Source organism: Molothrus aeneus, chromosome Z, assembly GCF_037042795.1.
Source record: "Molothrus aeneus isolate 106 chromosome Z, BPBGC_Maene_1.0, whole genome shotgun sequence".
Classification (NCBI taxonomy): domain Eukaryota; kingdom Metazoa; phylum Chordata; class Aves; order Passeriformes; family Icteridae; genus Molothrus; species Molothrus aeneus.
The window spans coordinates 5248895-5270547 of record NC_089680.1 but is presented as its reverse complement, the minus strand read 5'-3'; positions in this window follow the sequence as shown (position 1 = coordinate 5270547).

Genomic DNA, 21653 nt, shown 5'->3' with positions numbered 1-21653 from the left:
GGATCAGATACTTCCTGAAGACATTATAATAGAGTTCAGCTGTCTAAGCTGTACACTAATGAAAAATGTAAAATCCATCTCTTCTCTACAGTGGTCTCTAGTAGAACAGAGGTGCTGTCTTGCAGAGAGCTTTCCATATGGTACATTAGGAACTCTGATATTTCTTGTACTGTATGGCAGATTTCACCATGGGCAGGACATCCTTTTTTCTTTCCATTCTATATGCCACTTCTCTAAAGACATGAATGTATTAACTAACAAGCTTTTATCTACCTTACCCATTCTTTGCTAACTTCCTTTGCAATTGCAAACTACAGTGGGATACATGAGACAGCAGAGGAATGTGATAAATGTGTAATTCCTTTGACTTTTCATACTAATCTAATCCTTCAGCAGGTGTATATCAGTGAAGCTCCACTTACTTCACTACACTTTTTTAGCCACAACAGTTGAACATCTATTGTTTACTGCTTAGGGAGATTTTTAGTTTGGTTTTATATTTATGTGGAAAAAAAAATAAAAAGGAAAAATGTTAAATAATTTGAATGTAGTTTTTGGTAGGAAAAAAAATAAAGCCTTAGAATGAAATTTCTGTAAACATGGCCCTTATGTCCATTATTGCAAAAAAGATAGTATTTCTAGTAAAGCTGCTTGGTTTTCAAGTGTTCAAGGCCAGATTGGATGGGGCTTGGAGCAAACTGGTCTAGTGGAAGGTGTTCCTGCCCATGGCAGAGGGGCTGGAACTAGAGGATTTATAGAATCCCTCCCAACACAAATCATTCTATATATCTAAGATTATCCTCTATCTCCTTAAACAAAACAAACAATCAAACAAACAAACACAAAGAGCATGTTCTTACTTTTTTTTTTCTTTTTCTTTTTAACAGAATGCCATCAATGTAATTTCCTTTTTTTCCTTTTCACCTTTCGGTTTGGTGATTATCCAGGAAAAGAAGATAGTAAAAGATGAAGGAATATACAGTTTTAACTAAGAATTTTATTAAATAAAAAGGACCAATAAGCTCATGCATTTGGATTGAAAATAATACATTTTGGTTTGTAATCTTTCCAAACAGGCAGATTTCAAAAGTTTTTCCTTCTATAATGTTCTTACTGGACACTCTATTTTTAGGGCAATTCTAATTTCTGTGCCAATCTCTGGTAAAACTGCCAATAAGATGCTGATTAGTGTCCATTTTGATGGGATATTTCTTATCTATATCTTGATGCATTAGCTTTAAAAAAAGAAAAAAAAGGAAAGGACACTGTTCCTAGTAGACATATCTATTACACATTTCTGGAATACCATTTAAGTAACTATTTTGTACAGCACTTCTTAGAATGTGCTTAATTATGAAAGGTGCAATGTCATACAGGAATATTGAGATTGGATTCTCCACCTCTGCCATTAATTTCATGTGTTATTTTGCTTGTTTCAATTGGCTTGTTTTCTTTTATACCTAATGTTTAAATTCAGCTAGTGTGTAAAAAAAAAATCACATCAACTATGATAATACCTGGCCACTGTGGTTTCCATCTGGATTTTCTCTGTTGCTTCCTCTGAAGGCTCAGCTCTGGTTGGACAGCATTTCTGTGATTTTGGCCAGATATTATGGGAAAAGAATATGATTGAGATCTGGTTACTGACCCTGCATGAGATAAAAGTGATCAATCTGTTATAGTCATTTGCATGGCTAGTCAGAAAAATAACAACTCTTTTTGCAGTCAAAGGAGCTAAAGTTAGGGTAGCTGAAAAACAAGATTTTTGTTTTGTGAAAAATGCAATAATATACATAGTTCAATGTGTCATTAGCTATTTCAAATTTTACACTAAAATGCCAAAATTCCCTTCAATGGTTTAGCAAAGCTCTTTCAGTTATGCTAGTCATGAGATACACATTCAAAAAACTCCTAAAAAATCTGGAATAAGAATTTTGTTACATGTCCACCAGAAATAAATGTCATAATGAATGTCATGATCCAGAATAACAAGTGTTCTAAAGGTCAAAATAGTGAATCATGCCAATGAAGGCATCAGCTCACACTCCAAACCATATGGCCCTGAATTCATCTATCCAGTGAGCTGCTAGAGAAACTGGACTACTGATGGAGTGAGGAAAACTTGATAATTGCTAGTCTGTTTAATCACACACGGAAAGTCATTAATTCTCAATCAGCTCGAGTTTTAGAATCATAGAATGAATAAGCTGTGTTGAGAAGGATCCACTGGGGTCATGGAGCCCAAATCCTGGTCCTGCATAGACACTCTGAATCTGAGTTCAAGAAGTGTTTAGGCAGTGCTCTCAGCCCATGGTGTGATTCTTGGGGTGTCCTGCATAGGGCCACCTGCACAGGGCCACCTGCACCTCCATTATCCTGATGGGTCCCTTCCAACTCAGTCTACTTCTATTCTATTCTATTCTATTCTATTCTATTCTATTCTATTCTATTCTATTCTATTCTATTCTATTCTATATCCCACCATGTGCCTGAGAGCATTTTCCAAACATTCCTTGAACTCTGTCAAGTTTGGTGCTGTGACCAGTGCTCTGGGGAGCCTTTTCCAGTGCCCAGACACCCTCTGGGGGAAGAACCTTCTCCCGAAATCCAAATTAAAACTCTTCTGACTCCTCTCCATCCCATTTCCTTATGTCCTGTTGCTGGTCATCTCAGAGAAGTGATCAGTGTCTGCCTCTGCCCTTTTCCTCATTTCAAAGACCCTAATGAGGTCTCCCCTGAGTCTTCTCTTCTCCAGGCTGAGCAGACCAAGTGATCTGAGCCACTCCCCAGGAATCCTCACCTCCAGGCTTTTCCCAATTCTTGCAGCCCTCTTTTGGACATTCTCTAATGGCTTAATATATTGTTTAATATTTTGGGACCCAAAACTATCCCACCACTTTAGGTGAGGCTGCCCCAACCCAGAGCAGAACAGAACAATCCCCTCCCTTGCCCAGCTGGCAATTCTGGGCCCACTGTTCCCCAGGACAAGGATGTCCCTCCTGGCTGCCAGGGCACTGCTGATTCATACCCAGCTTGCCACCAACCCAGGACCCCCAGGTCCATCTCCAAAGCTCTGCTCCCCAGTCCCTTGTTTCCCGGTTTACACACATAACCAGAGTTTCCTCATCCCAGGTGCAGGATCTGGCACTTGTCAGATTCTTAAACTTCACATGGTTGCTGATTCTCCATTGATCAAGGTTTCTGCCCTCAATAGTCAACATCTCCTCACAATTTAGTGTCGTTGGCAAACATAATTAGTATTTCTTCAGGCCTCCAAGTTCTTAATGAAGGTGTTGAAATGAAATGGGTTGAGGATGGAGCCCTGAGGAACCCCACCAGTGACAGGCCACCAGTCTGATGTCACCCTGTTCACTGTGACCCTTTGTGCCCAACCCATGAGCCAGTTGCTCACACATTGTGTGACATGATTATCCAGCCACGTGCTGGATATGTCCCTGTGACAATCAGTATCAAAAACTCTACTGAAATACAAAAACATTACATGTCCTGGTTTTCCTAGATCAGCTGGGTGGGTTGCCCTGTCATAGAACAAAATCAGATCTGACAAGAAGGGCTTTCCCCTCATGAAGCTGTGCTGGCTGTGATCCATGCCTGTGCTGTCCTCCAGGTGTTTTTCAATACCTCATAGAAGTGAGAAAGACCAACCAAAATCTTGTGAAGAAAATATGGTAAGGATTCAACCCAACTGCAGTTTGGAGTGGAGCACAAGCAAAGAAGACCAGTTTGTGTCCTTGTTGCCTAAATGTGCATCATAAAGACTTTTGTTTCACACAGACACACAGCCATAGCCACATACACAAGCCCAAGTTTTTAGAAAGAAAAGGCAACAGAAAAAAATCACCATCAACACTAAAATTCTTACACAGGTCTCCCTTGACTTGCTTTGTAAAAAAAACAAACAAAAAACCCAAAAAAACCCAACAATAAGAAAACCCAACCAACCAAACCCCCCCCAAAAAAACCAAAAACAAAATAAACAAAAAACAAAACAAAAAACAAACCCAAAACATAAAAAGGTCTGTGTGCTTTCTGCAGTGCTGCTGTTAGAGGAAAGGAAAGGAAGTCTGAATGCCCTCTTTTGCATCTGAAAACACTGCAGGAATGGAGCATGAGAGGAAAATCAAAAATTAATTTTCTCCAGACAAAGGCAAGAGAGCACTTTTGTACTAAGGAACTTTCAAAAGATAAGTCTTTATTTTCTTTTTGTTACTCCTAAGCTGCAGTAAATTCTAGGAGTAATTAAAAAACATATCCTTCCCAGTCTGAGAAATTAATTTTGATACCATTTCCTCACCTTTTATATTCTCTTTAGATAATGGTCTGAATTATAGTATCATTGATGATAGGGATTTTCACAGGGCATCTTGTGTTCCCCTCTCCCTTAAAATGGGATCAACAACTGTGGAGATGTCTGTTTAGCTTTGCACTTACTGACTTGCATGGACCTTCTTAGGGAATCTGAGTAAAATCTGTTCGAGTGCAATATATTTATTGTGCAAACCAGGGAAAGCAAGTTTTATATTTGCCTTTACATTGACATTTTCTGTACATATCCAAAGTGTGTCTTCTCATTTTCTTGCTACAATAAACAATAGCAATTATTTTTCCTTGATTTATTTTTTCTAGGCATCTAACAAGTCATCTCTTCTGGGGCTTGATTCAGTTATTTCTCCAAATTTGAGACCTCTACCCGGTTGAAATACTTCAGCTGGAAAACTTCCAATAACGAGAAAAACAGAAAGATTATCTGTGCATCTTGCATGCGGTAGTTTTGCGTATACATGCTAATATTCTGGGCTTTTTTGCTCAGTTTTTTATCTAAATCTGGAACTGTTGAGTCATGCTAGGAATGTGACTCACAAAAAAGCATCAAATCTATTTTATTCAGAAATTTTACCTGATCACTGGTTCCTCAACTTGTATTTGTGCAGTTAGTTATTTTTGAATGCATATGTCCTTTTTATACGGCATCATATTTTTCCAGACCATTTATCCAATTTGTCAAGATCATTTTACATTCTAATCCTGTACTTTAAAGTGCTTGCAGATCCTCTGCGTATTTAATAGCCATAATCTCTCTTCCATTATTCAACTCTTTAATATTTCTTAAAGGGCCAAGTACTGAAATTACTCCAAATTACATCTGAAAATTGCAATATCTCCAAAACATCCATGTATTTTTTAAAAAAACACATAGAAGAGCAACTTTCCATTAACTCTGAAACAATTTACCAAAATATTACACGTTATTAAACCACAAAACCTCCTTTTTGTCTAAAACAAACAAAAAATATGATTACTTAAATTAACTATTGATGCAGTTGTTATATGTGTTGAAGAAAAAATGCCTAAGTTTGAAGAATTTGAGTGGTTGACTAATATCACCTCACATTTTTTGCACTGTGGTAAAATCATGTGATAATTTATTAATACCATGGCAAGGAATAAAAGACAGTGAAGAAACACACTCCGAGAGGCATGGTGTTGGTTTCTTTTTTTGCCTTTTTTCCTATTGTTGAAATTGTAATCTTCATTTTTTGTCTAATAAGGACCTAAATGCAGTTTCAGGGGTGCAGCTAAAAAGAATTATTATCTCATGCATACATACATACATATATAGATATATATATATACACACAGACACACTCTGCAATTCTTCCACTTTTGGTAAGTTCTTTTTGTGTACCTGCAGTAATGACCTTCAGTTATCTTTACAGCTCAGATGTCTTTCAGTTTGCTTTAGATATTGAGCAGCTAACTAACCCTAACCCTACAGTAGTTCTAGCACTGGTGCTCTCAGGTTGATGTTTTTTTAACCTTGAAGCTATCTCAGTGTATTTTTTCCTACAGACAGAAAAAAGATCACAGGGGGAGAGACTACATTAATATTATTTATTTCTTCTGAGATTTTTTCCCCAGTTCGTATTTTTTCCTCTTAGAATGTAGAAAAAGAAAACTGTAGCCAGCAAGCTTTCACACTTAAAGTAAATAAACCAATCTGTACTTCTTTGTTCAGGGAAGAAAAATATATCCATGAGCTGTGTGAAATTCTCTTGCCTCTAGAAAAGGATTTTCCTTGGCTTTTTAGAGTATTTTTTATTTCATAGGTAAAAATTCCATTGGTTTGTTTGTTGTTTTTTTTTTTCTGCTGAATGAAGTTGGCATTATGAAAAAAAAAATAGCATAGGGATTTTTATTGCAGAGATAGGAAAAGCAAAAGAAAATATAAGCTACTGCACTAGGTCAATTGCTATACATGTTTTAATTTCTCAAATTGTAAATATTAGAAAAGAAAAACATTAGATATTGTGTCAGCCATTGTTGAGGGTGAGCCAGGCAGAAAGCAGCTTGACAACAAAAAATGCCAATTCTTGGTGGGAAACAAGCTGAGCAGAAGTCAGCAATTCTTGCAGCAAAAGGGTCAGACCCATCCTGAGCTGCATGATCAACAACAGAACCAGCATCTCCTGGGAAATGGTTTTTTTCCCTCTATTTGACCCACCTCAAGCCTCATAAAGATGTTTACTATGTCCAGCTTTGTGAACTCCAGAAAAGTAAGATGTGGAGAGACTGAAGCAAGCCCAGGGTGGGCCAGAGGCTGGAGCTCACCATGGACACCATGCTTGGTTTATTCAGTGTTCAGCAGGGAATTGCTCTGGAGAGACCTCACAGGAGGGAAAGGCAAAAATCAAAACTATCCCATTCTAGAAAGTGCACAACACAAGGGGAAAACCCAACCTGTCATAACACAGGAAGGTCCAATTAAATACAAGTGTGTAATTTATTATTATTTTTTTCTCCCTCACCTGAAGATAGTCAGATGCTGGCTCAGGAGGGCTCAGAGAAGGGGTAGAACTACATCCTTGAGAGACACCCAGGAATCAGCTGGATCATGCCTGAATCTGCTATGATTGGCTCAGATTTGAGCAGGATTTTGGACTACAGAATGTGCTTACAAAAGTACAGGATTCGGTAGTATATTTGTTTTATACATTCTTCCAATTTTGAGTGTACTACAAGTGAGAATCATCAACAGAAACCTGGGAGAGCCTACACAATACTAAGAAATGTCTAAGACCATGGCAAATTTGTTTTACAGAGCTGATCAATGTTGGAAAAAATGCTGAAAGGACTGCCATGCTAATAGAAAGTTGTTTCTATGAGTAGGAAATAAAGCTTTCATTCATTAATCTTTTTGAGGAGATATTGCTCCTCCTGAACAATGTCTTATAATTTCTGGGCTGCAAGCTATCTAGAGTGGCTGAATAAGAAAATTCTTGTGTACCAAGTACTAATACTCTCTGTGTACAAAAAAAAAAAAAAAAAAAAATCCTCTTCTAGCTCTTTTTTTTTTTTGTTTGGCTTGGTTTTTTGGTTTTTTTTTTTTTTTTTTTTTGTTTGTTTGTTTGTTTTTTTTTTTTTTTTTTTCCTGTGATGATTCCTGGGCAATATCATTGCAGTATCTCATTCCTAGGAAAAAATATTCCTTATGTGTTGGGGCTCCCCTGTGTATTTTTTCATCTTTAGTCTACCTATGGTACACATAGGAATTAAGTTTCTAGTTTACTTCCTAATTAAGTTAGAAAAAAATAAGAGAAAAGGAACTTGGAATTCCAAAATCAATAAATATTACTTGCATGTTACTCAAGGTGCTCCTGAGTCCTGCAAACTGTAATGATCAATATTTAGGCACCATGCAAAGAAACTCCTTTGGACTTGGCCTGAGGCACTTCAGCAAATGGTATCCAATTCCCTGGCCCATTTTATACTAGGATCCCACCTATAAACAGTTTACAAAGAACTAAAACATGATTGCTAGAAGCTACAGATGTAAGAAATCTTGTTATGGATGGCTGGAGGGACATGAGTGAAATGTGTTATAGATTGTTATGAGCCAACTATTGACCTTTTAGCCTCCAAAACCTACTCTAACCATTTATCAAAATCTCTATTAATCATTTATTAACTATTTAGAAGCTATAAAAGAAACCATAATACAAACTGTGGCTTCTGTGTTTCTACATCTTCTGCCAGGGGGGACATAGTGGCAACAAAAAAGACATATTGGCCATGGCAAGGATTCCTGTTTCCTGAATAATAAATATGTGTTCTAAGCCCTTAGCTGGGATTTAGGACAAAAAATACATTTTTCTTTTGCTGTTCTTTATTCAGAAGTCCATTCTGTCCTCAGTTGCAATTTGGAAATGTAAATGGGGCAGTTTACTTTCTGAGAAGAAGGGAAAAAAGTGACGCCACATTAAAATTAAAACTAGAAAAAATCATGCAGTTCTCACACGAGCTTCTCAGAAAACAGGGCTTTAGCTGTGACTTCTGTATCCAGCCAGAATGTGAAGGCACTGCAGCAGTAATATGCTGTGGTTTTGCTCTTTTTGTGGCTTTAGTAGGGACCTGCCAGGTACCAGCAGCCTGACGAGGGTTGTCACAGACAGGTGACACTCTGGTGTAGCTGAGAGTGTTCAGATGGGATCTCACTGAGGTGAAACTCCAAGTCAAGAGCAGTCTGCGTTCTCACGATCTGTGCACATATCATAAATGTTAGTGTAGTTAAGCTGGGAACATTCCTGCCAGGTGAGGGAATGCTCCCATCCCTGTATTTCAGATTTGGGAGCTTATATTAAAAATAACAAGAAGAATCAAAGCCACATGCCATACAGCTGTGACAGATAAGTGTAACAACTGTGAAACCTAACAGTTTTGATCAGTGTCATATTGTCAGTGAGTAGGGCTGACAAAGTCAGGGATCTTAGATGAATGTGCACATACTTCCTTAAGTAGATATGGTTGTTTCATTCTGCACCATTTATCTTTCCCTTGAACTTAGACACAACTAATGAATATAAGAAGTATGATATAAAAGTTTTACTAGTCTCAAGGTTTGACATCAGACCATCCTTCCTTCTCCTCACATATAGGAACAGTGAGAAAATTGTGCCATTAAACCATTATCTGGATATTTTCATGTCTTAAAGAGTCTCACTTAGTTACATCTGCTGCCATGTGGAGTAGATCTTTTTCAGTCAGGTGAAATTATTGCCATTTAGGTCTTGGGAGCCAGCATAAAATAAAATGTGATAAATAAAAATGTAAGATAAAACAAGATACTAGTGAAAAAAAAACCAACAAAAAACCCCCATGCTATAACTCAATATTTCAACTCCAAATGGAGTTCAACTCCATTTGACTTGACCTTATTCCAGACTTTGCACTTCCTTGCATTGGTCATTTGAGATCCATTGCTTTTCTAATGATTTAATGATTTCAAGGGATAGAATTAATGCCATATATGAGTTACTTCAGATCAGAAGAGATCCAAAAATTGATCAGTTTCCATTGGAAATACATATTAAAATTACCTTACTTTAAACCGCTTCCATGAGTCTGTTGGAATCTTCCAGTAGGTAGAAAAAAATATGGAGTAAAATAATATCTTCTGCTTTGCAGTGAAGTAGCTTTACAAGTAGGCAATTGTTGTTTGTCTGCTGAAAGGTTATATATTTTAAATAGTATTTGATTTCATGACTTCTAATGTTTTGTCAGATACGCATAATTTTCTTTCTCTTATTTCCATCTGTAACAGGTGTAATAAAAGTTACTTATGAAATAGCTAGTGAAAATGAATTTTTTTTTCAAATAACACTTGGATACAAAAAGATGGAAAACTGTTATGATTTAAAATAGAACAACCATGGAAGAGAGTTGGCAACAAAACCAGAGCCTCCAGCTTCCCAATCAATACCATACCAACAAGAGGGTATTTCCCACAAAAATAATTTCTGTTCAAACTTTTTCTCTGAAAAAAAGTCCTTTCTCAGACCAAAGTTGTGAAGGGAAAGGATAAGAAGCAAAGAAATCATAAATGTAATGTTGACTTAAACATTATGCTTTATTTATCTTTCCTGTAAAAATTTTAAGACTCCATGATATTTTATCTAAACTTTTGTATCTGAAACCTTGATAGCCTTGCAATAGATAGAAATAATACATGTTAAATTTAAAATAAGGTAATTAAAAAAAAATTAAACCAAATCAAACCTGAATTTAGCATCTGTGAAAATTTGTTGAATTTAACCACACATGTATTAGAGCACTTCCAATGTTGGAAGGTGCCAATGCATATATTCCTGTTAGAAAGAATGAAGGTGTTTCTTAAACTGATATTTCTTTGAAGGTGGATGGAGCAACACCTCTAAATTTGAAATCCAGAACCTTTACGTCTCTTCATGACTCTATGAGCTGAACATTTGAGAACTCTTCATTTCAAATTTTGCCACTCCTTCCCCTACATGTGTCTGTGAAACTGGAAGGTTCTTTCTGGACCATTAAAATCAAGCTGTCTCCTCCTGTAGATCTAGGCAACCATAGTGCATAATCTCATTTATAAATTTATCAAGCTCCATTTTTAAACTAGTTATGCTGTTTGATTTCCCCACTCCCATTGAAGGACTGTTCCAGAACTCTGCTCCTCTGATGGTAAAAAGCTCTTTCTAATTTCAAGGCTAAATTTATTCATGAGCTGTTTATACCCACTTGTTCTTGTGCCAGTATTGGCCTTTAGCTTAAAAAGCTCTTCTCTCTCCCTGATGTATATTGAACTGTTAAAATATCTGTTAAGCTGGAAATATATTAGACACTGGGTGAAAATCCACCCTTTCAAAGATTAATAAATGTCAAAGACAACAGAATTGCAATTCATAGTTGGATCTTTAGCCTATAAGCTCTTCTACTGTAGGGACCAATGAAGCTTGTTTATTTTTATCCTTTCCTCTGGACCAAACCAATGCACAGTATAGTGCTGTGTCCTTGTAGAACCATATTAATAATAAATACCAATGGTATGTCAGTTTTTTGTCATGAGAATCAAGAGATCCTGCCGGTAATTCCTTTCTTTAGCTCTATGAATCCAGATTTAAAATTTTGATCTTACAGTTGTGCTTTAATAAAAACATAATCATGCATAATTCCCTGATGTGCAGATACCTATTGTCTTCAGTGGGAATTGGCTCAGGACCTTGTTCAGTTTTAATCAGAATGATTTTCTTCTCCACACAGACTTTTGGAACTAAAACTCATTAACTGATATGGAAAATAACTTTCCTTTTTCTTTCTCTTTTATTTTTTTCCCTTTTCCTTCTTTTTTTTTTTTCTTAATAGGAGCTATTTCATTGTGTTTCCTTAATTGCACCATGTCATGTCACATTGCAATGTAAAATGACATGGTGTAACACTTTGTGACATGTGATAACTATGATGAATTACATTCAGAACAAAAACCTGCTTTGAAAGGATATATCTGATCAGGAAGAGAGTAAGTATTTCAAGCACTCCGTGGATATTTTGGATTAACAGATAATTCCCCATCACATATCACAAATGTTTAATAATAAGATTATGAACATGCTGGCAGAGGATTTTTTCTGGCTTTTATCCTAACATATAATTTTTTTTATTTACTGTAGCAAATTAATAACTTCTATCCTTACAGTGTTTATATATATATATAAATATATATACATGTATGTAAAGCTAACTACTTTCAAAGAGATTAGGTTCCTATTCAATTTCTTGGAATAATCACATTAAGAAATTAAATTAATGTCAGACAGAGAAGAGAGAGGAGTTCACCATAGCAGGAATGTTTTTTCGTTCAACAGAAAATATTAGGATGATTTTACTAATATATTAATTAAAAAAAACCCAAACAAACAAACAAAAAAAACCAAACCAAAACAAAACTCAATACAGACAAACAATTAACAAACCAAACAATCACTTGTAATTTTTTCAGGTGTCATTGAAAGTTAAGCATGAATTCTCTTCAACAGTAGTTTTAAACTAAAAAAAAAGAAAAAAAAAGTATCAGAAAAATGCCTAGAAAGTGCCATTTTTAGAATCTCACAGTGACTTTCAGATCAAATGTGCCTGATTCATATCAGAACACAATTTTAATTTTTTTTTTCCCCCTTGACTGCCAGTAGTACAGCTGCAAGTTGGGATATGAAAATCAAGCCATGTTCTTCTGTCATTGAGCCATTGCCAGAAAAGAGGATCTTGCAAAGCAACCTTAGCTACTGACAATATTGTTGATGATGCATGAGACAGAGAAGAATCCAGCAGTCTTGTCCAGGCTGGTATTGATTCTGCAATGGGAATTTTATTTAAAAGGCTTTTTTTCTTATTCTTTTTTTCTCTCTCTTCTCTTTTTTCCCCCCTCTTTCTTCTTTTTATATTCCCATTCTTTTTGGTCTTTGTTTGTTTTTTTGAGTTTGGGTTTTTTACTTTATTGGGTTTTTTTTCCTCTGCTGGGTTTTTTTTCCTCAAGATGACAGATATAACTGGAAAACCAACAGAGTGCAATGAGAGAATGAGTTCCTAAGTTTCCTGTACATGTTTCTCTAGTTTCAGATGTATTTTTTGTTTCTTTTTTGAAAAATCATTAAAGTGCTTGGTTGTATTACTTTTTTTTTTAATTGAACATTTTATGATTTAAGGGTAAACTGTTTTAATATCTCTCTTAATGTTATGAAATCTAGCCTATTCAAAATGAAAAAAGGCCAGGATACCCTCTAAACTTCTTCAAAAGTGTTCAAAAATGTCCTTGTAAAAACAACTGAAAAGAAAATGTGTAGCTCAATGGTAAAAAATGAAAAATTAAATGAATATGAGAAAATTATTCTCTTGTTACATTGAAGGAAGCTGAGATGTCCTCAGATGTCTGAGACCCATTTTCTTGTTAAAAGCTTCACAGACTATCAAGTGGAACATGTGGCTGAACATGCTCTTCTCAGATCCTTCTCCTTCTTGGAATCCTACCAGGCTTTGAATCTATATAAAATCCATATGCTTTGTCAGGCTGGAATTTGCTGTGTCTCCAACAAAACATTTCAATGCTCTGACACTTGGTATTTTAGAGGTGGGATTGCACCCTAGCATTTAGATCAGCTGCCTCTCAGAACAGTCTTTTCGTTTGTGTTGTTTTGTGTGTTTTTTCTGGGCAAGACTCAAAATGATTACTCCATTTTTGACTACTTTCCCATTTATTTCACCTGAATCACAATTCCTCTAACTTGTAGGTAGAAAAGAAATTTTGGAGAAATAAGTTATCATAAGATGTCTTCAGTTCTTTGTAAAAGAATGTGCAGAAATAGCAAGAAACTAAGTAGCAGGTTGCTAACATTTGTGGTGGCAACAATTAGGTGGCAACTAGAGGTAAGCTGATGTCATAAAAACGAAGTTATACTCACACTCTTGCCAAAGAAGCAGCAGGAAAACCATGGGGTTTTTTTCCACTGTTCCCTGCAATTTATTGTACAGAACAAGTATCTGCTTGGCTTAAGATATGAGATGACCTTAAACATTGAAATCTTGAATGTGTTCCTTGGTAAAGAACCACCCAAGGGCATGAGTGAGCAATCTGCTGTGGTGGAAGGGGTCCCTGCCCAAGGCAGGGGCTTGGAACTTGATGATCTTTATGTTCCCTTCCAGACCAAGCCATTCTGTGGTTCTATGTTAAGACATTGAAGTCATCCTCCCCATCATGGCAAAGTCACCTCTAATCAAGCCATTTCTCACAGCCCTCTTGAACTACTCCTAAAATATTCTTAGAGACCTCTCAGGATGGGCACCTAACACCTTGTCCCTTTGGTCTTGTCTGTCTCACAGGAGTTGGGCTCTGTTGACTAAAAACAAAAAAAGAAAAAAACAACCCAAACATCATCAAAAAAACAAAAACCCACTAAACCCAACACAACATAAACTTTTAGAAATGTCCCTTGCTAATTTTGCAGAGCTGATTTAGAAGGGACTCTAACCATTTCTGAAAGATAATAAATTACACATTCTCGAGGCAGATGTACGGGAAAGGCTGCTGGACATGCTGCTCCTTTTCCACATGGGGAATTATTATAACAGAGCGCCAGCTCTGATTAACTGGAAGGGAAGATGAAAGACAGTGAGGATAATATAATTGTGTTTGCTGAACAGTGGACCTGAATGTGCTTAAGGTCAAGCATTGCTAATATGCAGTCCCTTAATAAGAAAAACTCACAACATTTTTGGATGGAGTAACATTATCATTATATCTGTTATGAAGAAGAATATAATGGAATAAGGGTGGTTGGAAAAATTAAGGGTATGAAGAAGCACTGCTGTAAAATTAGAGAAGAGAGACACTAGGGAAGGAGGGAGGAAAAGAAGAGGAAGAAAAGAAGAGTTAGGCCGAAATCATGAAACACAACTGCAGTTCGTGGGTGCTGTTGACAGCCTCTGGGAATTATCTATTTTCCAGCTGAATTCAGTAAAGCTGTATTAAGTGGAGGAGAGATTAGCTGGAGAAGCAAAGCTGATTTGCTTTTGTAATCTGGGGATCTGTGAATCCCAGCTTTTCCTACACCCCGTGAGTATGCTAAACCTGTACTTGAAAGGATGTGGTCTGCTGAGTCATGCCAAAGCCAAAAAAATTAAATCTTTCCTTCCTGCAGGGAAAATCAGCAGTGAAAGGAGAAACAGGACTCATGCAGAGGTTTCATGATGTCCATACAGACACACTATGCCAGACACAAGAGGGGTTGTTGAATCCTGGGGATTTGTGCAGAGCTTTGGGCAGAGGAAGTGGGGAAAACTTGTTTTCAAACCCTAAATAGAAAGTGCCAGATATTCCAAGCAGAAAAAAGATTTCATATCCCATCCTCCCGAGTCCATATCCTGTTCCCTCAAAGTTCTTCACTATTCAAAAAGGCAGAGAATAAGTCTGTGTGCTGTGAGAGTATTGGGTCATTGCTCAAGGAGGGAAGAATTAAGGTCGGATTGACATGTACCTTAACGCTTCATTACTTGGTCTTCAGAAGATTAATTTTAGGCACTCTGTCCATTCTGGAAGGCCATTAGGTATTACTGGGCCACCTTAGCTCTATAATAATGAAGTCTGGGTCACTTCCTTTATTTTTTTTTCACCCGAAACAGAATAAAAGTTGTGACTTCTATGGTGTCCCTCTGGATTTCAATGAGGTTATGGGGGTCAGAATAGGATCCCCTAAAAAGAATAGGTGAAAACACACCACCATTGAATACTCAGAGCTTTAATTGAATCAGGATTTAATTCAATGAGCCTTATCCTGTGAGCTGTTAATTGCTGATGCCTGGTGAAGCACCTTTAGAGATATAGGTATGTTTTTTGTTACCCTTATAGAGAGCTGTTTGAATGGACCTGGTTTTAAACATTTCTACCTGCTATATGTATTATAAAAGACCACTGAGAGTCGAGTCCTTTCTCAGTAGGATTTACAGCCTTAAGACAGATGAGCAGTATTCCTCAATTCCACAGATTTACTTAGAGCTGAAGAAACAGGGCTGAAGATTTCATACAAATTCAAAACACAGAACACATTCACACAGTAATTTTACCATTACAGGTACAAATTAGTACCTCTCTAGAGGAGAATGCCCCACATCAGTTTCTTTAATGGCACAAGTAGAATGAATATAAACAGTTCACACTGTACACAGCTGTCTACTTCCCATCCCTATTTGTGTAAGGTGTATCAATACATCAATACACAACTACATACAAAATTGTAGAAGAAATTAAAATATTTGAAAGATGAGACATAGCAAAAAAATTAGAAAAAAAAAAATCTCCCCTAAAAGTAGAGAAAAAATGACGACTACCAAGGTATAAAATTGTTCTGTTGGTGTCTGGAATTTACCAATGATCTTGTACACTTTGAAGGTTGAGGGATTTTTTTTTTGTATTTTGAGGGATTTTTTGAACAAATGTCTTCACATTAAAGAAAACGTACAGCTGTACCTTTAACATTTTATAATTATAAGACAGACAGAAAGTGTTGGAACAGGAAAATGTGTGTGAATGGGGGTTAGCATGCTGAGACATTGTATTTCAGCTGTGAAAATCAATACTTGCTCCAGAGATAGGGCACTTGATCAGAAAGGATATTGCAAGATACAAAAGAGCAGATATGAAATACCATTCCTGTGAAGTTCATTTCTTGCTCTTATTACATCAGTTCAGCAGAAAACATGGTGTGCATGAAACTATGGCAGTGCCAGCAATTTATTATTGCTCTTCCAAGATTTTTAGAAGATTTGGATGATATTTCAGCAGAATTGTGCTTTGTACTCATTCTTTAACAATAATTAAAACCCTGGAGATCTAGATGATGCATTTGGGAAGGTTTACTTGTATATCCTGATCTTTTCTCCTGTTGCCATTTAACACAACTGTAGTTTGGTATGATTCTGCCCAGAAAACAAAACCAATATTTCATCAAATAAGAAGAAATTTTCAGGATTTTTTCTTTTATTTCTACTTTTGAGAAGATATTTTATTGGGTTTTATATTAGGACAAAAAAAGAAAGAGAAAGACATGCAGAGGATAAAATAGACCAATGGAAATACATTAGATTGGGAGACACTTATCACACTAGTGTTTGTAAATGGATGTGTCCCATTAATGTTTCTCATGTTCTTGTTTCTGGAAGTAATTTTATCCTGAATTTGAAAAAAATTCACAAAATCACCATTAGACAGACAGATATAGATATAAAAAAAACCCAGATTTTAGGTGGTTTCCAACCAAAGAAGATACTTGCTGTGGAAAAAGGATGACCCCTGGAACAAAAAAGAAGAAAATATTTTAACACCAACATAAAGTATTTCACCTCCAGGGTTGCATCCTCTTGGATTGATGCAAGGACCAGTTTCATGAGTAGGGCTATGTCTGAACTTGGCCAATCAAACACTGTGCAACCTGAGAAGATTTTGTCTCTAGCTCTGTAAACTCATTCAAATAATTTCACATTTCCATTGGCATTTTATTATTATTGTTTTCATGTTGATAAAAAAGTTTCCAATAAACATGAAGTAACTTGAATTCTATGAAGAAAGCACTTTGTGTATTAAGTTGTGTTAGTTGTCTTTAAAAAAATGGAGTAGTAGCCAAGCTCATCTTAATTTTGATGCTTATGAAAAAAAATATACCTTAAGTATTGCAGTAGAGAAGATTTAGACAGGATTTTATTTGGCTTGGGTGGATTTTTTTGGGGGTAGGAAGTTTACTAGCTTTCACAATCTTGCTTAGACACCTGAATTTTAACTGTAGTTCATAAATGGAAATATGTTAAGATAAGTGAAGATCAGTGAGACATTGCAATGGGGGCCCAGAGAAGCTGTGGATGCCCCATCCCTGGAAAAATTAATCAGATTCAATGGAGTTCTGATCAATCTGGTCCAGTGGAAGGGGTGTCCTTAGGAGGGAAAGGTTGGAACTGGATGATCCTTAAGGTCCTTTCCAATTATTCATGAGGTTCTTTGAAAATTTGGTAATGGTTTAATATCTTCAGGGCCCTGCATATTATCCCACAGACACCTACAACGCTGCACCACACTGTTCTTTCCGAGCCAGGAATTAATCACTCTCAACTTCGTCACAGGAGTGGAGCAAAATGGATAGGGGCCAAAACCCCCTGTTTCAACTTTTGATGTTCTAACTGTGCCTCATCCGGGGTATTTTCCTTGCATAGTCTTTGACCAAACTAGTTCAGACGTACCCCTGCTCACAAAACTGGTCCTTGCAGCAATGTAAGAGGTGAAGTCTCAGGGGTGAAGTTCTTTCTGCATTTCCCTTCTTTTCCCCCATTTGTCGGTAAAACAGCATCTCTGACTCTCCTTCTCTGACAGAGCTGTGCTGGCAGGAGGCTGTGTCATCGGCAGTTTTCAAATTGCAGCTGGTTGCTAGCCCACTCCTGCAGTAGAGCTGTGACACTGACACTTCCATGCAGCTCACAGCAAAAGATATATTTAATTTAGAATAATATCCCGGAGAGAAGGTGGAAAAGACAAGTGAAATGGCCTGTTCTGGCAATCATTCCAAAGCTGGTGTTAATGTCTTTGGATTGCAAAGTGGAGAAAAATAAATAGCTGAAGTGCTTTACCGATTAATGCAAAGCAAATAACTCTCAACAGCCAGGGTCAATGACTGTCACTGTTGCAGCTGTGATCATCACACAAACTGCCCTCACTTCATTCGTGTAATGTCCTACACCTGCATGCTGGCTGTAAAGAGTCCCCAAAGTGCCTGCTGAGTCACAACAAATGACCCTGGAATGGGAGGAGACATATCAGTTTAACTGCCCAGATAGCAATGCTTGTTGGGGCACATTTGGTTGACATCCAGAGGGCATTGACAAAAGTTTTTTACCACCAATGCCATCACTGCAGCTTCTCCCTTCTCACCACCACAGGTTTCTCTAAGAGGGAAAATAAATATTCAGCTCACTGAATTAAATCTAACAAATGGGACGTTTGCCTTTTTTTTTAATGCTTGTCAATAACAATATACTTTTCATGTTTCTGTTTGAACATAATCCTAGAGATTAGCAATTAGGAGGAAATAATAGGGCCTGATCTTATGCAATATGGAAAGTGTTATTGTTCCTGCTATATAAATGGAGAGAAAATTGGAAGAGGTTCAGAAAAAGGGCTAAAAGGATAAGTCATGCCTTCTAAACATGGCTCATAGGCAGCTCTGACTACCTAGCTTATTAAAGAAAAGGCTAAGATGTGATTTGATTGTAGTCAATACATGTGGAAAATTTCTCACAGAGACTTTTGTTAGCTAGAAATTGTTGTATAAAACCTTCAGGGACTGGAAGACCTTCCTGGTATAAAGCACATTTGTAAGAGCAAAGCTAAAATAACTTTGAGTCATGATGGACTCACAATGACCTAATATCATTTCATCAAGATTTTATTTCCCCCCACCCCATGAAGGTCATGCTATAATTCATCCACAAGATAAGTATTTGCTGTACAAGCTAATGAGCAAAATTCATTGGTTAAACAATATCATGGCAATACTACTTCTGTTCTTATAAATCTATCTGCACCTCACAAGTGAGTTTTTCTCCCCTTTTTGTCTCTCCACCATTGATGCATTAGTTATTAAGCTCTTCTTTCAGAATATACTGAAGATTAAAAATTTTAAAATCCCAACTTCAAAAGTAGCCACCTAAAAAGTTTTACATGCGTGCCTGGCCACTGGAAGGAGAGAGCTGAAAAGTATTCTGTCGCCTCCAGCCATAGGTTAGACTTCTAACAGCAATTTTCTGAAGTGAGAAGTTCTGCAGTATTTTCTGCTGTAAAGTCTAATATGATTTTTAGATGATAAACAAGTTAAAATATTTGTGAAATAAAGATAAAACAGAGATAAGCCTGAGCTTACTGCCATTTAATTTTGGAGGTATCTGCCACACATCGGTGTGTTACAAGACACAATATAGGGGGGAAAAAGCATTTTTTTTGCTTAAGCTGCAACATCTTTTGCTTTTATTGGGAACTGGAAGTTCCTGGTTTGGACGTCAGTGTCTTGACCAAGATAGCATCTATCACATTTAGATACAGAGGTTTAATTCAGTGCATGGTCAGTCAACCATGAAGTTCATATTTGGTTCTGGATATTAAGTTCCCAGGCATTCAAGGAGGTTTGTGTCTGTGGAGTTGCTCTGGGCCCATGTCTAGTGCAATGTGAAAGAGAATAAAGCACATTGGTGCATGTCAGGAGCCTTCAGGCTGCAAGTCTGGCCCTTGCTGTTCACAATTGCATGCCACAAGCCAAAGAGGGTGCTAAACCATGAGCACCAAGAGGGAATGACAGCAAGAAATGTGGCTAGCACACAAATACTGTGAATTTTCACAGCATACCAGCATCATGTTATTTAGCACAGGTTTTCTGTAATTGTGATACAGTGAGAAAAATCACAGTGTTCAATGGCCCTTAAACTCTCCCTTCCGTCTCTGTGATGGGGTCATCTTGCAGTTGATATGTAGGGAGCATGGGGCCGTAATACAAAATGTGCAGAAATAATGGCTGGCTCAGGATCTCTTAGAGAACCTTTTTGTTTCCAATCCTGTTACTGCTTCACCTGTTTGCCCGGGTCTTTGCTGCAGTATTTATGGAAAGGAGCAGTTCCTTTGCCACTCCTGCTGAGTTACCACCAGCCATTAGTTCCCTTTGAAATCTCTGAAACATGGGGGTTTCCTGGTCCATTCAGCACTGCAGGATGTTGCAATGCACTGGGGCATTCTCATGCCAGTCAGGAGACTGGTTGCCTAGGCAAATCATTAAACCTCCATGAAAAGTCTGAGAAATTTTGCATTAACTTCAGTTATGTCTGAAGAGATGAGAATAAGATTGATAGATGCTCACTGGGAAAAGGAAACTACCCAAAGTTTTCTACTAGGCAATTTGCAGAAATCATGGGGAAAAAAGAAGTGGTTAAGAATGTGAAAATTTAGGTCAAAGGGAACTATGAAAATGGAAAAAAGTTTTAGGGAGCCCATTTTACTGCCAAGAGAAAATAGGATTATAAAATACAGAGGGAGAAGTGGACAATGTCAGTAGAATGAACTCAATATCTGAAAAAAAAGAGTCCAGAGAGAAAGAAATTATGAGTACTGTTCATAACAGGCAAAGCTGGGTAGTATTTCAGTGAAAATCATAGGGCAAAAAGCACAGTTGTAAAGGGCAGAGAGAAATTGAAAATGTCAAACAGACTACGTCAATTTCTACATAAAGAAAAGATAATGAGTTTTATTCAAGAGAGATTCATGGGACGGGAGCTAGTTGGCACCTGACCTGCTCCTGAGACATGGTTCCCTAAACATTGTGCCTCTAAATCCAGCATAAATTCAAACTCACATCAAACTCCTTAGCATTTTGTTTGTGTTGCCTGGAGCACTGGAAAGATTTGCACCAGGAGCCTGCATAGATTCTTCTAAACCCTCTGTGATTCTCTTCTTGATTATAAACATGTAATAAAATTTCTCTAATCATGAAACATCACCCTCTATCATCACCACTGAGGTTTGAAACACCAGTGTCTGTCATAATTTTTGATGAGAGATGCCTTTTTTAACCCTTTACTGTGCCCCTGACACACTGGTTTCCTGACCACTGTCCTGTTCCTCCCCAGAAGTCTTCAAACAAATCTGAGTTATTTCAGCCACTTTCTGGGTTGTTTTCCTTCTTTAGAGCACACCGTGGGATGTTCATAGAATGTGTCATGGCCACAGGACAAAATTTTGGATGTGTTTCTGCTCTCCACTACTAAGAAATCTAGAGAACTCAGCTCTCAGTTTGAAAGCACAGTGCTCTGATGAACAGCTAGAAATTACAGACATGTATGCACTTGAGGACATTGTTATGGCCTAGTTAAACTGAAATAAATTGCACACTTCTAGACTTGCAAGTTTTCTACTGGGAATACTTCACTGTAGAAACATGTTCTAAATATTGGCCTAAATGGGAGAGTAGGACCCAAGTGAAAATCATTGATCAGCTTTGGAATGAAACATTGTTCTTTAAATATGAATGGGTTTGCAAATGAGAATTCTACAACGAGGAGCACCATTTTAGTTTTATTATTATAATAATAAGCAAACAAACAAACAAACAAACCTACTGAGCACAGTAATTGAAGTATACTTCATCCTGATCTGCAAATTAATCAGAATAAGGTACAAGACACCGAATGGGGAAGTACATTTATCATTTAAAGAGACACCTACAAATGCTTTAGCAATCTGAAACTGATGTTCA